Consider the following 22,420-nt stretch of genomic DNA (forward strand, 5'->3'; position numbering starts at 1 on the left):
TGTGTTGTTTCTGTTTTGTCCTGAAACCCTTATTTTGCATAACTTGTTTCTCAGCCACTTTTTTGATTACACACTGTATTGTTTACCTTGTTGTTTGTGTAACTTGTTGAACGCCACAATTATGTTAAATATATTTTTGTTTATGATTCAAATATCAGTTATTTGCTAATAAGTTTTCTATAAATGGAGTTAATTTATACATGTATCTCTTACCTAAACAGTATTTGAGTGTTCCCCTCTTTTGCTATTTATGATTACTTTCTTCTTTATCTTTCCTTTTTGGTTTCTTTCTATGTATGTTTTGTTAATTTGAATATTACACTTAAACCCTTGTTAGGATTCTTGAAGAACAAATAGGGCTGTGCACAGCTCCACCCCACCATCCTGCTTTGGATGGCACATCCTGGCAACACCCAGTCCCTCTATTGTGGCAGTCAGGGGGGGAATATAGAAATGACAACTGATAACTAATACCTAATTAAGTAACCCATGAAGCAGGCTGCAGGCACCAAATGGCTAGGACAAGAAAATGCCAACTTTATGAAAGTGCCATTTTCAGAATTCTAACTTAAAATCTGACGTCACCATTACAGAAGATTTTAAATTCCAATACCCTAGACACCAACATGATATGTTTACCTGCTCCAAAACAAAAGTTATCACTTTTCAAATGTAATAAGGTAACTCAACGCTATCCTTTGAAAGAGGTAGGCTTCACAGTAGTGAAAAACAAATGTGCACGTTTTTCACTACCACAACATGTGTAAATTTTAAAGTACATGTCAGACTTTTCAAATACAAGGTTCCATGTCTGATGCGCTGTTTTGGGCCTACCCAGGGAGTAACTTACATGTATTAAAAAAAGGGAGATTTAGGCTTGGCAAAGAGAGTATTTTGTAAAGTCGAATTGGCAGTTTGAAATTGCACAAAGGCTGCAAAAGCAGGCCTGAGACATGTTTAAAAAGGCTACTTAACTGGGTGACACAATAAATGCTGAAGGCCTACTAGAAGCATTAAATCTACAGGCCCCGAGTACACTTAGTACAACTTTACTAGAGACTTCTAAGTAAATTAAATGTGCCAATTGGGTTTAAGCCAATTTTACCAAGTTTAAAGGAGAGAGCAAAGCACTTCAGGATTGTTTAGCAGTGATAACGTACACAGAGTCCTAAGGCCAACACAAACAATTACAACAAACTGGAGGGGTAAAAGCAAAAGGTTTGGGGATGACCATGCAGAGAGGGCCAAGTCCAACACACAGTCACTGCAGAACAGGCAACACGTTGTCTAGCAGTTTTGTAAAATTGCCATTTTTCCCAGGTGCTTGGAGCCATTAATTGCACACAGATGGCACTTTAGACACCCAGTCATATGAAGGACCATTTAACACAACTGCCACCACTAGTACTCCATGAATGTACAATGTGTCTGCCATATCAAGGCTTCTTCAAACAGGTCTATGCTGTCTTTACTGGTGCAACACATGAAAGTTTCATTTTCTATCAGTCTGCAATTGCATGTGAACTACATGCTGGGAATTACACAGACATGTGGCTACTTAGTGAGTTCAGCATTCAGGCAGAGGACATGCATGTTCATTTGGAACATACCATCCTGGTGAACACTCTTTCCTACATTACCCTGATGAAAGTCGTAAATATATGCCTATGCAAAACGTTAATAAATGAGAAACAACATAATCTTTTTTTTTTTTGTTTAATTTTTTTTTATTGATGCAATTAGATGTTACATAATACATTAGACAGAAACACATATTATCAACAATTAATTAAACAGATGCTAAATCTTCAAGAGGCACCAAAGCCAGGTAAGAACATATCAGAACATGAGACGGGGAGGCATTATGTACATACATTCGAAAATACAATACAATATACATCAAACTCTTGGTCTTCCAGCAATCCAGTCAGAGATTGGAGACCATATCTTTTTACCGACGTCCTGTTTTTTCCTCCCTTTCTGAGCATATAAAGAAATTTCAATATTATATATAGCCAATAATCTAGATAACCGTAGCTGGAAAGAAGGGGCATTTACATCTTTCCACCCTGAGGTAATTAATATCCGAAGTACTGCTACAGTTAAAAAGACCAAAGCTTCCTCAGATTTCCCGAGTTTTAAACTATTATCTAGACCCAATATCATCAACGAGGAGGACCATTCAACCCTTCGACCAAGCACCTCCACCCAAAATTTCGCTATCTCTCCCTGAATAGCTAATAACGAGCTACAATTATAAAACATATGCGTCAAGTCTGCTTGAGCCAAATTGTATCTGGGGCACCTGTCATCAACTTTAACCCCCCACCTAAAAAGCTTTGCTGGAGTGAAATATAAATCAAAAAGGGTTTTATAATGCTGGGCCCTCAAGTTCGTAGAGCGAAAGATTTTTTTATTTAGATAGAGTGCCTTATCGAGATCCACATCGGGGTTATCCAGTTTCCGTTCAAGAGTATTCTCCATTTTCTCGATATCGCTCTGTAAAGCATCCAGCAAAGACAAATAGACATTTTTAATTCTTATACCCCCTGTTACCAACATATCAATCAGAGGAACTTTTAACACTGTTGGCCATCTGATTCTTAAACCTTTAATGACACTGGCCAGCTGAACATAGGAGAGCCAGTGACTTGAAGGGATGGCAGCTCTACTCTGAAGTGCTTCGAAGCCGATCAGCCCTTCTGCCCCCGCTATATCACCTAATGTGTTAATTCCATGCTCCTGCCAGATCCGGATATTCCTCTCAAGACCTTTACCCCGAAATAAGCTCGAATTACTAAGGTGCAAATGCGCATGGATTTTGGGAATTTTACAAAAGCAAGATATAGCTCTCCAGAGTCCCCATACTCCTTCCAATATCTTAAAACGTGGTCTTTTATAATACCTCCGTTCAACCTCACACATCAGGAGACCATATGCCTTACTTCCAACTAATAGCTCATATATAGATGGTGGGGTCTGTAGATCACCTTGCCCTGAATCATTGGATTGAATAGGTTGAAAAAGAATAAGCATTTCTGCCAGCAGACAGGACCAGTGATACAATCTTAAATTGGGTAAGGTGAGCCCCCCCCTATCCCATGGGAGTGACAAAAGGTTGGTGGAGCGTCTAAGTTTCCCGTATTGCCAAACAAATCTAATGAATATTGACTCTAGCCACTTAATAGGTTTTTCCTCTACTAACAAAGGTATAGCTCGAAAGAGATATAAGATTTTTGGGAACATTGTCATCTTGAGAACATTGACCCTGCCTATCAATGAGAGATGTAAAACATCGATTCTTTTGAGATCTGCTTCTATCGTTTTCCCAAGTGGGATAAAATTCTCTGCTGTGATCTTATTAACCGCGGCATTAATTCTAACTCCCAGATAAATTGCTGAATCCACATATCTAGAGTCGGCTTTATCTATATTTGCTGTACAGATAATTTGGGTTTTAGATTCGTTTAACAGATACCCCGACCTCATGCCAAAAATGTAAGCCATCTGAACCAAAACCCCAAGTGTCTGTTGCGGGTTTGTTGTAATCACAGCCAAATCATCGGCATATGCCATAATTTTGTTTTCAAATCCATTATGTATCACTGGTTCTATCCGGGGGCTGACTAAGATCTCCCGGATGAGAGGGTCGATATAAAGAGCAAAGAGGATAGGGGAACAAGGACATCCTTGGCGCGTACCTCTCGTTATATAAATTTTCTCAGAACACTCACCCATGACCACGACCCGGGCAACTGGATCGCGATACATTGCCCGCAGAGCTGTAATACATTTCTTACCAAAGCCTCTACCGATTAAAATCCGCCATAAATAATTCCAACAGACACGGTCAAAGGCTTTCTCTGCATCGAGCAGGATCATGGCCATCTCTCCTCCCCTTGCAGACTGGATATCAAATAAGGCTATTGCCCTCCTAATATGATCTGTGGTGCCGCGCCCAGGTACAAATCCATGCTGCCAAGGGGAGACGAGATCACCAATGACCCTGCCCAGTCTTTTAGCCCAGATTTTAGAGTATAACTTCGTGTCTGAGTTAATTAGCGAAATTGGGCGATAGGAGCCCGGTTTATCCTTTGGTTTCCCTTTCTTATGGAACACCACTATGTTTGTTTCTTTCCATGATTCCGGGGCCACTCCTGTTCCCATTACCCCATTAAAAAGATCACTGAGAAGCGGGGTAATCTCTGCCTCAAAACATCGATAGACTTCTAAAGGTATTCCATCAGGGCCTGCTGCCTTGCCAATGGCTGACTCTTGCAGGGCTTCCGCTATATCCCTCCCGGAAATCTCACTCTCTATCTCTTCTATTGCAGCATCCCCTAAACGAGGGCCATTATCAGCAATCTCCTCCGTCCCAGTTTCATTTAATATTGTTTCTGTATATAATTTTTGATAAAAATTCTTAAAAACCTGGAGAATATCTGGAGGGTCTGAACATTCTGTACCATTTTCTTCCATCTGAGATATAATATTTTTAGACTTGCCCTGCCTTATTTGTAAGGCTAATATTCTGCCTGCCTGTTCCCCTGTTTCATACCGTTTAGCCCTAGACGATTGATACTCCAACATTGCTCTCTGAGTAATCTCCTTCTGTAGTTCAGCTCTGGCTACCAATAGTAGCCTATAACTCTCGTTACTAGCCCGGTTTTGAGCGATATCAGAGGTATGTTGTTCCTCTGCAGCTGATAAATCCTCCAGACATTTTTCGACCTTTCTCCTGTCCTCTTTTCTCAACCTTGCTGCACAGCTTATTGTTTCACCTCTAAAAGCGGCCTTAAACGCCTCCCAAACTCCATTTCGTGATGCGCTATATCTATTGGCATCAAAAAAATCAACCAACCATTTCCTGATATGACCAACATAGCGGGTATCCAATAACAGCTTCCTTTCAAACGTCCACCGTGTCCGAGTTTTAGGTACTCCTACCATTTGAAATGACAATACCAAAGGGTTATGATCCGACAGGAATTTGGGAAGTTTAAAGATTTCTACCTTGTTAATTTCTGAGGAGGATGTAAAGAAATAATCCAATTTTGAGTATTTTCGAAAAGGATTCGAAAAATAAGTGAAGCCAGATTTAGAAGGTTCTTTTACACCCCACACATCAATCATCCCATGTGAATCCATAAGAGCTTTTATAGCCCTGAAAACTCTAGGTTTCCGTCCAGTATACGTTATGTTACTGACCCAATCAGCCGAGATATTCATATCCCCACACATAATTATAGGGGGTATCCAGTTTACCAACTCTATTTCTAGGAAATCAAAAATCTCCGGGTCGTCACAATTTGATCCATAGACAACACACAGTGTCAAGCCTATTACCATCTCCACCAATAGCCATCTCCCACTACTGTCAGTTTTAATTCGTCTAACACCCCCCATGGAGGTCCTGGCTAAAACAGCGACCCCTCTAATTGTTGATGATTGGGTAGTGCAAGCTAATAGCTCAAAGCCATTGATATTCATGAGGCTTCTCCGAGCCCAGGGGAGGTGAGTTTCTTGTAAGCACAAAATGTCGAAATTATTAAGCCTCACAAACGATGCAAGTTTGTTACGTTTCCTCCAATCATTCATCCCCCCAATATTGACTGAACAAATTTTAATACCTGTCATCCCTAAAATATATACATATAACAAAAACCATCTGATCCTTTGGCGATTTAGCACTGGTTTTAATCACTCTGACCTGCCTACAAAAATGACAAATTTCTATACACATCATACTGCATCCATATTTTCCATTTTTTGTTGACCCACCACCCTTACCCTCCCTGCCCCCCCTCCCCCGTGCCACCCCTCTTCTAGTGAAGCGCTCAGACCTAGTCTGTGCTTAGGATGGTGCGCGTGATTTGCAGTGACGGCTAGCTGTTGAAACCAAGGACTTAAACAACAAAAGAAATTACTCTTAGGTACCGTCGAGACCCCGCTATTATTGTAACCTTCATAATATCCGTGGACGAACCCCCATCATCTTATATTAAACAAGTTGGGTAATAGAAGACAATCCGGATATATGATCCCTCCCCTGGCCTGCTTAACATACTATTCCATTTTGTCAAGAGAGACCAAGTATTCTTTTGCCTTAATTTCTGAGGAGAAAAAGATCGTCTTCCCTGCATTAATTATTTTCAGCTGCGCCGGGTTTATCAGATAGGCTTGTATCTTTTTATCCTGGAATAGGCTTATCATCCCTCTAAGTCTCCACCTGCGCTCTACTGTCGTATGGCAGAAATCGGGACGGACAAAGAAAGAGACCCCTTCGCCACTTCTTTTGGAGTCTGGTCTGGCTTTTTCTGCAATGGATTGCCTCAAAATAAAGTTACCAAAGAAAACCAACACAGCCCTCGGCTTATCACCTTCCTTGGACTTTTTACGAACAGTAAAGGGGGTACGGTGTACCCGTTGGATTTCGCTCGCCCAATTCCATTCAGAAAGCTCTGGGAATGCTTGCACAAAGAGTTTGACCATGTATGCCTTAATATCCTGACCCTCGACTCCTTCCGGTATTCCCAAAACTCTCAGGTTATTCCGTCGTAGCCTGTTCTCCATCTCCTCCATTTTCCACTGCATGTCAGCCACTTGTGCGGATTGGGTCTTTACTTGGTTAATCGCCTCTGCTGACTCTGTCTCTGTTGACACAATTCTCTGCTCCAGGTTAGATACTCGATCCCCTATGTTTGCACACGTCTTAGACAATTTCCTAACGACCCCCTGGATCTTCCTCATAGCGGCTTGGGCTTTACGGTTGTCCTGACGGGTCTCCTCGCGATGTGAGATTATCTCTTTGTGAATGGTTTCCAACATAGTCATATGAGCAGTGTCCGGATTGGGGGAGCCCTGTAATGCCAAACTAGAGGAGTGATCCCAGCTAAGCTCACCTTGAAGGCCAACATGAGCTAGAGGTTGCTTTTTCCCGGGAGGACCCACTGGGGGCCTAGATGTAATTACAGGGGGGTCTAGCTCTAATTCACTTTCTGAGTCCAAAAAAGAGCTGCATTCGACATCATCGTCGTCGGACCACTCTGCCCCCTCTGAAACAGAGAAAAAGCATTCGCTAGAATCTTTATCTTTATCTCTACCCTTTTCTCCTTCATCTTGATGAGCCCCCGTGCCAAGGCCGATATCCGGGCCAATATCCAAGTCAGCCGCCGCACTCAACAAAGTTTGCTGCCCGGCCTCTTGCGGACACAGCTCCCTTTCGGATTTTTTAGGATCCTGCTCAGGAAGGCCCCTATTATCGCTTGCAGCCTCTTGCAGCCTGAGATCCTTATTAATCTCATCTCCAATAAACAAACCCTCACTATGTTCTCCCACAGTGTGCAGACAAGGTTCAAAGGATGATGCCTGCTCGCGGATGGTGGATCCGTCTTTTAAATCATTTAGATTGACAGTCTCAATAATCTCCGAGGGAGCACTATCCCTACTGTCTGCCGTAACTTTGGACTTTGGACCCCCTTGCTCCTTACCAGTTCTTGAAAAGATGTCAGCTATTGAGGCTGTAGAGGATGTAGCTTGTCTGGTTCTCCCCAGAGTTTGTTGACTGCTTTTTGATGAGCCTGCTCGACCGTCTTTTCCACTCCCTTCCTCGTTCCCTGCCACATTTCCTCCTTCTTGTGCTTTTTTTTCCCTTTGTGTGGCCTTTTTTCCACCTGCTGCAGCCTTTGGTGCCATTACGCTTCTCCTCCTGTGAAACCACTTCGAAGGCGCCAGGACTGCACCGCAGGCGCCCTCCGAATCGATGCGAAACTCCGCAGAACTCCGCCTGGGACGCCAACCAGAAGGCAAGCTCCGCTCCCTTACACGTCCGGCAGAGCCTGCGGGTGTGAGAGCCGCTGCCGCTACCGCTACCGCTGCTGCAGACACCGGCACTTGGATGATCCTCCTTCCGGAACAGCAAAGTACCAGGTACAGAGAGACCGCAACTTTCGGCATCCCCAAGCGCATTTGTCAGGAGATGGTTAGCGCAGAGACGAAACAGCGGGTCCGTAATTTTCCGCCTCGATCGGTTTAGATCAGCGAGCCGTCACTGCATCTCTCGCAACGGCTGTGATTAAGCCGCCATCTTGCTTCCCTCTTCGTATTGAGAAACAACATAATCAATAATCCATTCTTCAACATTTCTTGCTGGTGATTGTGTATATGGCCTCTCCGCTCACTTCCTCACCCACATCAGACAACCTGTCACTTTTCCACAGCAGAGGTATGACAAAGCATACACGCTAACCTGAGACAACATAGACATGCAGATGGCATCTTCAAGTTTCATGTCCTGTCCAATTCATGAAGGTACTTACGTGTACCAAAATTTCAAGTGCAGAGTCTCTGCACTTGTGGAAGAGTTTCTGCACTCTGGGCCGGTATCTCCACACAGTGAACTTTCTGCAGTGTGACATGAAGAGATTCCACACTGAGAGTGGAAATTCCACCATGAGTGTGGAGACTCCGCACTCACAACTTTACTACACGTAAGTAACTTTGTGAATAGGGCCCTCAGTGTGGTGTTACTGCACAAGTTACTACTTGTGTAACGATATAGCTGTAAGAGACATTAGTTAGTGATAGATTCTTTACCTTACAATATCCCCAGGCGTCAGACTGGATCCGGAAGGTTTTCCTAGCAGTACCCCTGCGCGTCAGTAGGTGGCGTCATGCGGCTCCGCGTCCGTCAATGGCGTCGTAAGCGCCGAGATGACGTCATGGAGACTACTTAGGTGCCACCCATGCGCGCTGACGTCAGTTCTGTACACGACTTTCCGCCCCAGGAACGCAGAGCCATGCAAGAAACTGACCACTGGTGCCATGAAACTAGGGCCCTGAAAGGGGGATGACCTTAACCCTAGAATCAGTTCACAGAACGAGGAGGATGGGTGGGGCGGTAAGGAATCTATCACTAACTAATGTCTCTTACAGATATATTGTTACACAAGTAGTGACTTGTGCATCTGAAAGAGACATGTTAGTGATAGATTCCTTACCTTATAATAGATACCCCAGCAATACCAATCCCGGTGGAGGATCTGCGAACAAGATCACACCAGAAAGTCATGGAGGACAGAACGGCCAAAGAAGCCGTCTCTCCGGACTTGACTGTCAAGGCAGTAATGCTTGGTAAACCTGTGCAATGAGGCCCAAATGTCCTGCAAGGGAACGCCACGTCCCAAGGCAGTAGTGGCTGCAGTTGCCCTGGTCGAATGGGCACGCAGACCCACAGGAGGCTCCTTCTTACCCAAGGAGTAACATGCCTTGATACACAGAACGACCCACCGCAAGATGGTCCGTTTGTGCACAGCCCGACCTTTTTTGGCGCCCATGTAGCCAACAAAGAGCTGGTCATCCACCCAGAACTGGTGTGTACGCTTCAGATAGAGCATGAGTGCACCTTTTGGGTCCAGGCGGTGGAGCCTCTCCTCCCTTGAAGGATGCGGAGGCGGAAAGAAGGCGGGCAAAGTGATTGTCTGCCCGATGTGGAAGGGTGTGACAACCTTTGGCAAAAAAGAAAGACAGGTCCGTAAAACCACCTTGTCCAGATGAACAGAAAGGAAAGGAGGTTTAGAAGAAAGCCTGAAGCTCACTCACTCTCCTGGCAGAGGTGATAGCCACCAGGAAAGCCGTCTTGAGAGTAAGAAGACACAAAGGACAGTTATGAAGGGGCTCGAAGGAAGCGCACATCAGATATGTCAAAACAAGGTTTAAGTCCCACTGAGGCATTATGAACGGCACCGGAGGAAAAGTGTGCGTAATGCCTTTTAGGAAACGGTTAACAACCGGGGACTTAAAAAGAGAAGGCTGACCTGGAAGCCATAAAAAGGCGGAGATGGACGAAAGATAACCTTTGATAGTGCCCAGAGCAGAGGCCTGCTGGGCCAAGGAAAGAAGGAACAGAAGGACTTCGGAAAGAGGGGCAGAAAGGGGATCCACAGTCTTAGCTGTACACCATGCCACAAACTTGTTCCATCTACCGGCGTATACCGTCTTAGTGGAGGGATGCCTGGCTGCCAGAATGACATCACAGACTTCGGGAGGAAGATCAAAAGCTGTCAACTGCCGCCGCTCAATCTCCACGCATGGAGGTGGAGGCTGGACAGGTTCAGGTGGAGGACCGTCCCCTGCTGCTGCAACAGAAGATCCTCCCGAAGAGGCAGTCGGATCAGGGCATTGATCGCCATGCTGAGTAGCTCGGGATACCAGTATATTCATGTCCAATCCGGAGCCACAAGGATGACTTGGGCCCGGTCGCGCCGAATCTTTTTCAGCACTCTGGGGAGAAGTGGTATAGGCGGAAAGGCGCACAACAGACCGCACCTCCACTCGCGACGAAAAGCGTTGCCAAGTGAGTCCCGTCTTGGAAAATCCAACGCGCAGAACTGATGTCATTGCGCGTTCTTTTCGGTGGTGAATAGATCTAACCAAGGCTCTCCCTGCTGCAGAAAGAGACCTTGCGCCACGTCTGAGTGCAGATGCCATTCGTGATCCATCAAGCACCGGCGGCTAAGTTTGTCCGCCCTGGCGTTCAGAGAACCTGCCAGGTGTTGAACCACCAAGGTAATGCCTTGATGTTCCAGCCATGTCTAGAGGCGCAGAGCCTCCTGACATAGGGTTCAGGACCCCACCCCGCCCTGTTTGTTGCAATACCACATGGCGGTGGTGTTGTCCGTGAACACCTGCACCACACTTCCCCGGACAGAGGTAAGGAATGCTTTCAGTGCAAGCCGGATCGCCCGAAGCTCCAAAAGGTTGATGTGGAGCCAGGACTCCGCCGGAGATCAGAGTCCTCTGATCTCCGCCTCTCCCAAGTGGCCTCCCCATCCCAGGAGGGACACATCCGTCACCACTGTGTGCTTCAGTTGGGGAAGGTTAGAGGTATCTGCCACTGACCCAATCGCGATTTGTGATCCACCACTGCAATTGTCGTGCAGTGCCCTCCGAGATCTGGACATGATCGGGCAGGTTGCCCTGATGCTGCGCCCACTGGAACTTCAGCTCCCACTGAAGAGCCCACATATGCCATCTGGCATGTTGCACTAGCAGGATGCAGGAGGCCATCAGGCCCAGGAGCCGGAGGGTCATCCTGACTGAAGCCCGGGACAGAGGCTGAAAGATTGGAATCATAGCCTGAATATCCCAGACTCGCTGCTCGGTAGGATAAACCCGAAACAGCGTTGAACCCATAACCGCTCCGATAAAGGGGAGCTTCTGAGAGGGACTCAGGTGCGACTTCAGCACATTGATGGAGAACCCCAGCAAATGCAGGAGGTCGGCCGTAGTCTGAAGGTGGGTGACGACTGTCTGTGGCGAGCCTGCCTTCAACAACCAGTCGTTGAGGTAGGGGAAGACTGACACCCCTGACCTGCGCAGTTGAGCTGCGACCACCGCCATCACTTTCGTGAACACTCGAGGGGCGCTGGTATGGCCGAAGGGGAGCACAGCAAATTGAAAATGCTCATGGCATACCGTGAACCGCAGGTAACGCCGGTGGGCCGGCAGGACAGGGATGTAAAAATATGCGTCCTGCAAGTCCAACGCTACCATCCAGTCTCCAGGGTCGAGGGCAGCCAAGACCTGAGCTAGAGTCAACATCTTGAACTTCTCCTTCCGGAGGTAGCAATTGACGTTCCTGAGGTCCAAGATGGGGCGCAGGACCCCTTTGTCCTTCTTGGGGACCAGAAAGTAGTGGGAATAACAACCACATCCTACTTCTGGCCCAGGAACGCGCTTGATGGCCCCCTTGGCCAAGAGGGCCGTAACTTCCTGCTGGAGAAGCAGCAAGTGATCCCCCGACATGTGGTGGCACCGAGGTGGCATGGCGGGAGGGGACGACTGAAAGGGAAGAGAATAACCCCGCGGATGATCTGCAACACCCACTTGTCCGATGTGATATCGCGCCAGTGGTGGAGGTGGTGGCGGATCCTGCCACCTACCAGCATGGATTGCTCCACGAAGCTCGGATTAGGAAGGTTTAGAGGTAGAAGCAGCGGGGGCAGAGGTGGACTGCCCCCCACGCTGATTCCCCAAGCTGCCCCTGCGGAAGCTGCGTCCGCACTGAGGCTAGTTCTGCACAGGCTTGTTGAAGGAACGTGCCTGGGTGCCCCTGCCTTGACCACGAAAGGAACAAAACCCAGGAGTGGCTGGGCTCTTAGTGGAAAGAACCAAGGACTTGGCAGTGGCCTGCGAGTCCTTAAAGTGCTCCAGCGCACTGTCGGCCTTATCGCCAAACAGGGGAGTGCCATCAAAGGGCATGTCCATGAGCGAGCTCTGGACGTCAGGCGAGAACCCAGTGGATTGCAACCAGGCGTGGCGACGCAGCGCCACAGTCGTAGAAATCGCCCTGTCCAACGAGTCAGCAGTGTCCAAACCACACCGAATGGCGAAATTAGCCGCATCCTTACCCTCAGCAACCACCTGGGAAAGCACAGTACGGACCTCCTCAGGACACTGAGGTAACACCTGAGCAACCGTGTTCCACACCGAGTGGAAATAGCCGCCCAACAAGCTGGCCGACGAGAACAACCGCTTACCAAACGGCTCCAGCTTCTTAGAGTCATTATCCGGTGGAGCCGTGGGAAAGGCACTCTGCGACGTCGAGGCCTGGATGACCAGACTCTCAGGCGTGGGATAAGTGGTTAGAAACGCGGGGTCACCAGGCGCCAGGCGGTGATAACCTGGCGACATTCTTATCCACAGGGGCCCCTGTGGCCGGCCGCGACCAAGTGCCCAACAGGACGTCCGTGAGGGCCTCGTTGAAGGGAAGCAGTGGCTCTGACGAAATTGACGCCGTCTGGAGCACCTCAGTAAGGAGGTTAGTTTTGAGGGCCACCGTGGGAAGATTAAGGTTGAGGACCTCAGCAGCCCGATGGAGCACCATCGTGTAGGAAGCGCCCTCCTCCATCATAGGTGGGGGAGAGACAAACCCCGGGTCAGAAGAGACATCGAGGTCGCCAGCGTCCTCCAGATCGTCCACCCAATCCTGCTCGGAGTCACATTGACGGGCAAGAGGGTCCTTGGACCACTCCCAGTCATCCTCCACCTCCGTTGCAGAAGGAATCGGTCGCGGCGGCAGAGCCAGAGAAGGGACATACGGCGTCGGAAGCGGCACCGTGAAAGGCGCCGGCCGGGGCCGGGCCGGCACCGTCTCCCAATGCGGATCCTAGGTAGGAACGGAATGGTCCTGGAACCGGCACAAGGGTGGAACGAACGGCACCCACTGCGGCGCCAGAGGCAGAGCCGAGGGCGACGCTGGGGCCGGAGCCGGCAGCGCCGGACCTCGTGGCGCCGGGGCCAAAGCCAACGGCGCAGGATCCTGTGGCGCCGAAGCTGGATCCGACGGCAGCGCCGACGGGCCAACAGGATCTGGACACGGGACCGCGGGGCCCGAAGGCGCGCCGGCGGGAGCCCTAGGCCTAAAAAGGCAGTCCATGGTGGCAAGAAACTCTTGCACCTGTTCGGGAGTCGCCGACGGACCCGGATAAGGCGGGTAGGCCGCGGGACTCCCAGGCTCCAAGGGAGCCGCAGGGGCAGAACCCCTGTCCCCCTCGTCCGCATCCGAGGACCGATAGGGGGACGTCAGCGAACAAACACGCTTCTTCGACTTCTTTTTATGTCGTTGCTTACCAGAATCCGAGGGCGAAGACTTGGAGCCCGAGGAGCGACAACTGCGGCCCCGCGAGCGGTCCCGGGTACGGTCCCTGGAGCGGCGTTGGGACGAGTGCCGGACCTCCAGCAGCTTCCGGCGCCGCTCCCTCAAGGCTTTCGGGGCCATGGCTCGACAGTCCCTGCAGGACCGGGAGTCATGCTCGGTCTCCAAGCAGTAGAGGAAAACATCATGGGGTCCGCTTCCGACATGTTGCGACGGCAGGCCCCACAAGACTTAAAGCCAGACATCCCTACGTGCACCAGGAGAAAAAAGGAGGTAACAAAAAGCCTCAAAAGAGTAGTCAAAAAGTGACTAAGCTACGTGCTCTATCGGGATCTGCGCTTGCTGGCGCGGAAAAAGAAAGAACTTATGTCAGCGCGCATGGGTGACGCCGAAGTAGTCTCTGTGACGTCATCTCGCCGCTCACGATGCCAGCGACGGATGCGGAGCCACATGATGCCACCTACTGACGTGCAGGGGTACTGCTAGCAAAACTTTCCGGATCCAGTCTGACGCCTGGGGATATTCTAAGGTAAGGAATCTATCACTAACGTGTCTCTTTTAGATGTACTTATCTGAAGTAGTGTGCCAGATCGTGCTTGCCTGTTGTGTGTTACACAATGCATGCTTTGCACTGTATCATACACAGGGATGACCACTTAGCAGTCCCGTCCAATGCAGGACCCATTGTTAGCTCAGTTCCAAAAGATCTGGCTCTACATGTAGGCGGTTTTGCCATCATTCAACAGTTGTTCATGGCTATGTGAAGTTCATAGACAAATTATCACACTGTTGTGCTTAGAGTCACACTTATACCCAGCTGGTGAGTGTGTGATAAATCTGTATTTTCCCATTAGGAGCTCATGTACACTTAACCTACAATATGTAACATTCCCAACCCTGTTTATCTGTGGATTTGGATGTTGTGGGGAAAAGTGTATATGTTGTACATAGTGACATGTCAATGCTGAAATTACAGTTGTGCACATCCACCTCCTTTCTGGAACCTGGTTTTGATGTTTTATATCATACACAGTGTAAGGATGGCCTTGCTACATCAAACGTGTGTGAATACCGGAAAGTGAACAATTCTGAAGTGCTAAACCAGCCCTGCTGAGCCATCTGATCTACAAGAACAACATCGGTCTCTTTTCTGCGACTTTCGAGACTCAACAACTCCCTGGAATAGTTGATGATGCGTCTGAGAGGGCTCCCAACTTCATGTAAGAAGAAACTGAGAGCGTGGGGCAGGGGGGCCTCAAGAACAGCTCGCAGCTGCATGGTGACCACCTAAGTAACAAGGCGTAACCTGTCATCTCGCAAGAGATCAATAGAAGGCTCACTGCAGTTAGGATTGTCACCAGAAAAGGCCAGGGTGTAAGAAAGAGCTGTAAGGATCTCTGCACTGGTCCATAATAAAGACTGTAGGCATCCTCCCCTGGCAGGGGAGGCATCCACAATATTCACTTCACATATGGCTTGAGTAGGTGAAGCCATCCTATTATGTTTGACTCTGATAATCTCATTTGTGGCGTAGGCGCTGTTTATGTAGAAGGGAGGCATATGCTTAGAGTATGACAGTTGCTCATACATTACGACAATGGGGCATGTGTCACATCCACCTCTGATATATTTGCAGAATTCACATGTTGTGGAGTTTTGTCTCACGTCAAAACTACCATCTTGTTTTCTCACTGTGTAACTTGTGTTCGATAATGGCATGGACAACTGGACCAACTGGTCTTTCTTCATCTCATTCTTCACGGCATACATCGCATAGATGGGGGATGGGCAGCAGTACCCACTATGACAAATGAGTGTCTCTCTACAGAGCTGACACCCACCACCACTACAACAGAGGAGACAGAAAAAGAGTCCTTCTCTGTGGAGGAGACATTGCCCACTGGAGACACATAAGACCATCTCCAAATCATCTATGGGGGGTGGATATATAGGGAGCAGTAGTAAACCTGGACACCACCATGTGACAGGAGGACAGTGAGTAAGGCTGTCCACTGGGGGTGTGGGGGGGTAGCTAAGGGTGAGACTGTTTGTATCCTCACAAGACAGAATCACCCTTAGTACCTCTCTACTGCCACTCCTCCTTATGCATGCAGTTCCCGCCCAACAGGAGAACAAGGGAAGGAAATGTTGCCCCTGACATCCCTGAGCACTTATAGTTCGCCAGTATCTTCTCCCTGACCTTTGTCCTTCCTGAGACCATCATGAGCAGTTGAGGTAGGTTGTTGCTGGGAAGCAGGAAATCTTGTGGAGCTAAGGGCACATCAACCTGGAAGGTACTAAGGACTTTGCTGTCCAGCACCAGAGGATCACCTGCCTCTGGTCCTCCTGGATTACACCCATGTTCTCTTTCTTGCTCTCCACCCTCCCACCTGTCTTCTTTGTCAGTCCTTCCGGTTCCATCAACCTTGTCTCAACCCCTGTGACTTACCGCCGTCAGGAGGCGCGAGGCCCAGCCATCCCGTAGAGGAGAAACTGAAGTGCCTCATAGTGCTTGAATTATGTACAGTAAGTAACTCTAACATGTGACTCTAGCATGTCCTACACCCCAGTGCAAGGGTGGCCTCACTGTAGAGGGTGCCCATCATGTCTGTTGCTCTTTCAAGAAGTGGGCACTGGGCTTTGTAACTTTGACAGGGAAAACGCAGCTGTTGTAGTAAAGTAGTTGGAAACGCACATATAGCCATTCATAGAAAACGACAATGAAACTGACACTTCCGTAATTGCAGTGAGGTCAGTGGACGTGGCAGACGTTATGACACAGGTACTGGACAATGAAAATCTGTGACATGTGTGTTAGCTGTTGTTAGGACACATTGTACGGAATGACGTTGCACAGTGATTTTGAGGCACTAGGGCTGAAGATAGAACGGATTTACAGCTGGCAATGGCCTGATAGCCTGCTTACAGAGGACACCCTCATACATCCATGTGGGTCGGTCGTACTACACAGGTCAACGAGTGACTGGAGATGTGACTAGACAAAGATTCGAGACGTGTAATTTTGAACCGGCACGTATTAAAGATCGTAGTGCAATGGGCACATGACACAGGCCATCTGGTTTTAACATGTGAGATCACTGACACAACATCGGAATCAACAATACCGTGTAACGCAAACACCGGGGCAAAAATATAGATTTCTTTTGATGGTAAGTACACACAAAGACACACACACGCACACACGCACGCACGCACGCAAGCACGCGCACACACAAACACATGTTTCACACTAATATAGTTAAAAGGTTGGTAACTATTTTCCACCCTCCTGGAGTTAAAACGATCTTCCAGATTTTGAACTTAACTTGCATTTCGATTTGTTATCTTGTGCTCCACCCGACTACCATAGATCTACACATTCTCGCCCCCCCTTTTGCTTCCTGTATCCTTGCGTGCTTGTGCTCCCCTCTCCCCCCTTCTTGCATTTTGTATCCCCGTGTGATTGCGCCCCCCCCGTTTATTGCCTTCTGTACCCCTGTAAGACTGTGCCTTCTGTCCCACTCGCCGTTTTCCCAGTGGCGTAACGAAAGTTGAGGGGGCCCCCCTGCAAAGTACACGGAGGGGGCCCCCTCCCCGGACCACCACCTGCCACTTTTGCAGAGGAGGCCCCCTGGAGCTTGAGGCCCCACCCTGCATCGAGGGGGCTGCGGGGGCTTATCTTACGCCACTGTGAAGATGCCAGAAATGCCTCTTATTTCAGTTATGAACCTATCTCATTAGAAAAACAACAGACCTACAACTTCGGGCCATAAGACATCCACTTTAACACCAGGTAAAAAACAGAACTAATTGATTTTGCACTGACATAGCAACAATAATTAGTCCATAGTAAGCTTATTCTATTTTGGCCACAGCACAAAAATAGAAAAACGTTCTCAGAGGCCCCGGCAGTGAGGTCTGTGGGACTGGCAGGTTTCTGTGCCCGGGGAGGTCTGTGGGACTGGCAGGTTTCTGTGCCCGGGGAGGTCAATGGAACTGGCAGGTTTCTGTGCTTGGGGAGGTATGTGGGACTGGCAGGATTCTGTGCCTGGGGAGGTCTGTGTGGCTGGCAGGTTTCTCTGCCTGTGGAGGCATGTGGGACTGGCAGGTTTCTCTGCCTGGGGAGGTCTGTGGGACTTGCAGGTTTCTGTGCTCGGGGAGGTCTGTGGGGCTGACAGGTTTCTGTGCTTGGGGAGGTCTGTGGGGCTGGCAGGTTTCTGTGCCCGGGGAGGTCTGTGGGGCTGGCAGGTTTCTGTGCCCGGGGAGGTCTGTGGGACTGGCAGGTTTCTGTGCTCGGGGAGGTCTGTGGGACTGGCAGGATTCTGTGCTTGGGGAGGTCTGTGGGGCTGGCAGGTTTCTCTGCCTGGAGAGGTTCGTGGGGCTGGCAGGTTTCTGTGCAAGGTGAGGTCTGTGGGGCTGGCAGGTTTCTGTGCCCGGGGAGGTCTGTGGGGCTGGCAGATTCTGTGCCTGTGGAGGTCTGTGGGACTGCCAGGTTTCTGTGCTTGGGGAGGTCTGTGGGGCTGGCAGATTCTGTGCCTGTGGAGGTCTATGGGACTGGCAGGTTTCTGTGCTTGGGGAGGTCTGTGGGGCTGGCAGGTTTCTCTGCTTGATGAGGTCTGTGGGGCTGGCAGGTTTCTGTGCCCAGGGAGGTCTGTGGGACTGGCAGGTTTCTGTGACCTGGGAGGTCTGTGGGGCTAACAGGTTTCTGTGCCTGGGGAGGTCAGTGGGACTGGACGGTTTCTGTGCCCTGGGAGGTCTGTGGGGCTAACAGGTTTCTCTGCCTGGAGAGGTCAGTGGGATTGGCAGGATTCTGTGCTTGGGGAGGTCAGTGGGACTGGCTGGTTTCTGTGCTCGGGGAGGTCTGAGGGACTGGCAGGATTCTCTGCCTGGAGATGTCTGTGGGACTGGCAGGTTTCTCTGCCCAGAGAGGTCTGTGGACTATCAGGTTTCTCTGCCTGGGGAGGTCTGTGGGACTGGCAGGTTTCTGTGCCCAGAGAGGTCTGTGGGACTGGCAGGTGTAGGTACCCTGAGAGGTCTGTGGGACTGGCAGGATTATCTGCCTGGAGAGGTCTGTGGGACTGGCAGGTTTCTCTGCCTGGGGATGTCTGTGGGGCTGGGAGGTTTCTGTGCCTGGGGAGTTCTGTGGGGCTGGCAGGTTTCTCTGCCTGGGGAGGTCTGTGGGTCTGGCAGGTTTCTGTGCCCGTGGAGGTCTGTGGGACTGGCATGTTTCTGTGCCCTAGGAGGTCTGTTGGGCTAACCGGTTTCTGTGCCTGGGGAGGTCAGTGGGACTGGCTGATTTCTCTGCCTGAGGAGGTGTGTGGGTCTGGCAGGTTTCTGTGCCCGGGGAAGTCTGTTGGTCTGGCAGGTTTCTGTGCCCGGGGAGGTCTGTGGGGCTGGCAGGTTTCTCTGCCTGGAGTGGTCTGTGAGACTAGCAGGTTTCTGTGCCCGAGAGGGTCTGTGGGGCTGGCAGGTTTCTCTGCCTGTAGAGGTCTGTGAGACTGGCAGGATTCTCTGCCTGGAGAGGTCTGTGGGACTGGCAGGTTTCTCTGCCTGGGGAGGTCTGTGGGGCTGGCAGGCTTCTCTGCCTGGAGAGGTTTGTGGGGATGGCAGATTCTGTGCCTGTAGAGGTCTGTGGGACTGGCAGGTTTCTGTGCTTGGGGAGGTCTGTGGGTATGGCAGGTTTCTGTGCCCGTGGAGGTCTGTGGGACTGGCAGTTTTCTGTGCCCTAGGAGGTTTGTTGGGCTAACAGGTTTCTGTGCCTGGGGAGGTCAGTAGGACTGGCTGATTTCTCTGCCTGAGGATGTCTGTGGGTCTGGCAGGTTTCTGTCTCTGGGGAGGTCTGTGGGGCTGGCAGGTTTCCCTGCCTGGAGTGGTCTGTGGGGATGGCTGATTCTGTGCCTGGAGAGGTCAGTGGGGCTGGCAGGTTTCTCTGCCTGGGGAGGTATGTGGGACTGGCAGGTTTCTCTGTCTGGGTAGGTCTGTGGGACTGGCATGTTTCTCTGCTTGAGTTCTGTGGGACTGACAGGTTTCTGTGCTTGGAGAGGTCTGTGGAGCTGGCAGGTTTCTGTGCTTGGGGAGGTCTGTGGGGCTGGCAGATTCTGTGCCTGTGGAGGTCTGTGGGACTGGCAGGTTTCTGTGCTTGGGGAGGTCTGTGGGTCTGGTAGATTTCTCTGCTTGATGAGGTCTGTGGAGCTGGCAGGTTTCTGTGCCCGGGGAGGTCTGTGGGACTGGCAGGTTTCTGTGACCTGTGAGGTCTGTGGGGCTAACAGGTTTCTGTGCCTGGGGAGGTCAGTGGGACTGGCAAGTTTCTGTGCCCTGGGAGGTCTGTGGGGCTAACAGGTTTCTCAGCCTGGAGAGGTCAGTAGGATTGGCAGGATTCTGTGCTTGGGGAGGTCAGTGGGAGTGGCTGGTTTCTGTGCCCGGGGAGGTCTGAGGGACTGGCAGGATTCTCTGCCTGGTGAAGTCTGTGGGACTGGCAGGTTTCTCTGCCTGGGGAGGTCTGTGAGGCTGGCAGGTTTCTGTGCCCGAGGAGGGCTTTGGGACTGGCAGGTTTCTGTGCCTGGGGAGGTCTGTGGTGCTGGCTGGTTGCTCTGCTTGGGGAGGTCTGTGAGTCTGGCAGGTTTCTGTGCCCGGAGAGGTCTGTGGGGTTGGCAGGTTTCTTTGCCCGGAGAGGTCTGTGGGGCTGGCAGGTTTCTCTGCCTGTAGAGGTCTGTGGGGCTGGCAGGTTTCTGGGGCAGGATGCTGGGTGATCTTGTCACATCCATAGAGTCAGGGATTTGGAGCCATTTATGGACCAGAAACATTGATCCTTTTACTGCTACTGAGTGGAGTATGACCGCTTCAGGGCAGAAAAGTGCACGGAGCGCCCCACAGTTCAAAGGTCGCAAGTGAGGCAGGTTGTGCTGGTGTTAAAAAAAAAAAAAAAAAAGTCCAGAAAGAGAAGAGTTACACATGCTGGTGCCTGTTTCCACGGAAGTCACATGCAACCTCTGGTAGGACATGCATCCTGACGTAGAAAGGCTGTAAATGTTATTTTTTTCCTTTCATATCAATGGGGTAGGATTGGTGGCTCTTTGTGACAGCAGTAAACAGAGGGGAAGTACATGGTATGCAGTGCCATGAGAATGATGCTGCAGGTACTCAATTATGCAGCAGGAAAAGGCAAATTGTGTGGTCTAATGCCGCACATTTTGTGATACTTATACTTAATTTTTTGTAATTTTTGCACCTCTTAAGACTGTTCTGGCACATGTTTCACCTCAGTATCAGTTTAACAACCAAACAGCAAAGAGTGGCCTGTCAATTTTAGCGAAGGGCATTCGACTGTGCAGCAATGCATGTTGCTGTATTTTAGTAACTTTTATCTGTTTCAGCTAGAAACCATTTTTTCTGCAAGCTGCAATTTATGTAGCACCACTGCCACCACAGCCCCAATCCTCCCCCTCTCTATCCCAACCCTCCCCCCCCACTCCACCCACTCACACCCTGATGTCCAGTTCAGCTGGACCCGCCCCTTCAGAACCGACATCACTCGACAACTAGAAATCAGCAGCAAGAAATCGGGTCAGTTTTGCCTTGACAAAGTCGGGCGAAACCGGGAAACTTCTCCCAAAGTCACAGACGAATGTGTAAATTCATAGGTGAAGGGTACATTTTCTTGCGCAAACAAACTTCAATGACGATTTTTGTGTTTTCTGTAAAATCCGCAAATCAACATAAATCGCAGGTGAAACTGATGACACGCACTTTTAATCTTTAACGTGTAACATAACCGCCACCCCCTCTATTCCAAACAACCTTCATGTACCAAAGGCGCCTTTGTTTTACTAAATGCCTTCACTCTAAACTGGAGACCTTACGCACACAAGTGGTCGTCGCAATGAATTTTGGGTGGGGTGCACTTGTCTGCGGGGGGTGGCATAGACTGGGCGAACAGACAGACTCACCTGCGCGGGCCGCAGAAGACAGGGCAAACAAGGCTAGCCAGAGAAATAATTAAATTATGGCAGGTAGTCGCCGTCGCACGTTACCTCTCAATTGTCTCTACTCTGGCCTCTGGGATACCTCCTCGCTTCACCAGTCAGCAATGCGCATGACAATTGGTCACCAGCCCCACCCTAAGGGTTAAGAATAAAACCGCGCAGACGCGGCGGCGGAGACATCTGCACGCTGCGCAGTGTGCACCATTACCATTTTTAAAATTTGACCATTTAAGTTATAAAGAAAAGTCTAGAGCGAGCGTAAGTTACATAACCTACCTATATGAATTAATTACCTATTCCAGACAGTCACGGATGTGTAGTGCTTGCTGGCACCGCTGAGGGGGCCTCTGGAGCACTGGGGCTCGCCAGCAACGCAGGAGCTGCGGGGGCCTGTGTTACGCCCCTGAGATCTGTGTTAAGCCCGTGCTTATAATTCCACACCACACAATTCAACTATAAATAATTTAACCCTACAACATTCCATACCACATAATTACAATCCTAAAAATACACATATTTCCACTTCACTCCATACCACATAATTCCACATCACAGAATAACATTCCACACAACTTAATACCACTCCCAACCACATAATTACACTCCACACAACTCAACTACACCTAATTCCACTTCAACCTATATAATTACACTTCACACATCATATTTACACTCAACTATAAAACATATAATTACCCTCCACAAAATACAACTCTGCAACATGTTGCATAATTCCACTCCGCATAATTATACACCACACCATGCCACATAATTCCACACG

General features: G+C 49.6%; 1 protein-coding gene across 4 annotated transcripts in view; it reads right to left on the minus strand.

Moving 5' to 3' along the window:
• Positions 1-22,420, minus strand: part of LOC146831481 (mitochondrial enolase superfamily member 1-like) — a 358,171-nt gene that overhangs the window by 137,366 nt on the left and 198,385 nt on the right. The gene's annotated exons all lie outside the window — the stretch shown is intronic.

Source organism: Triturus cristatus, chromosome 5_1 (assembly GCF_964204655.1).
Source record: "Triturus cristatus chromosome 5_1, aTriCri1.1, whole genome shotgun sequence".
Classification (NCBI taxonomy): domain Eukaryota; kingdom Metazoa; phylum Chordata; class Amphibia; order Caudata; family Salamandridae; genus Triturus; species Triturus cristatus.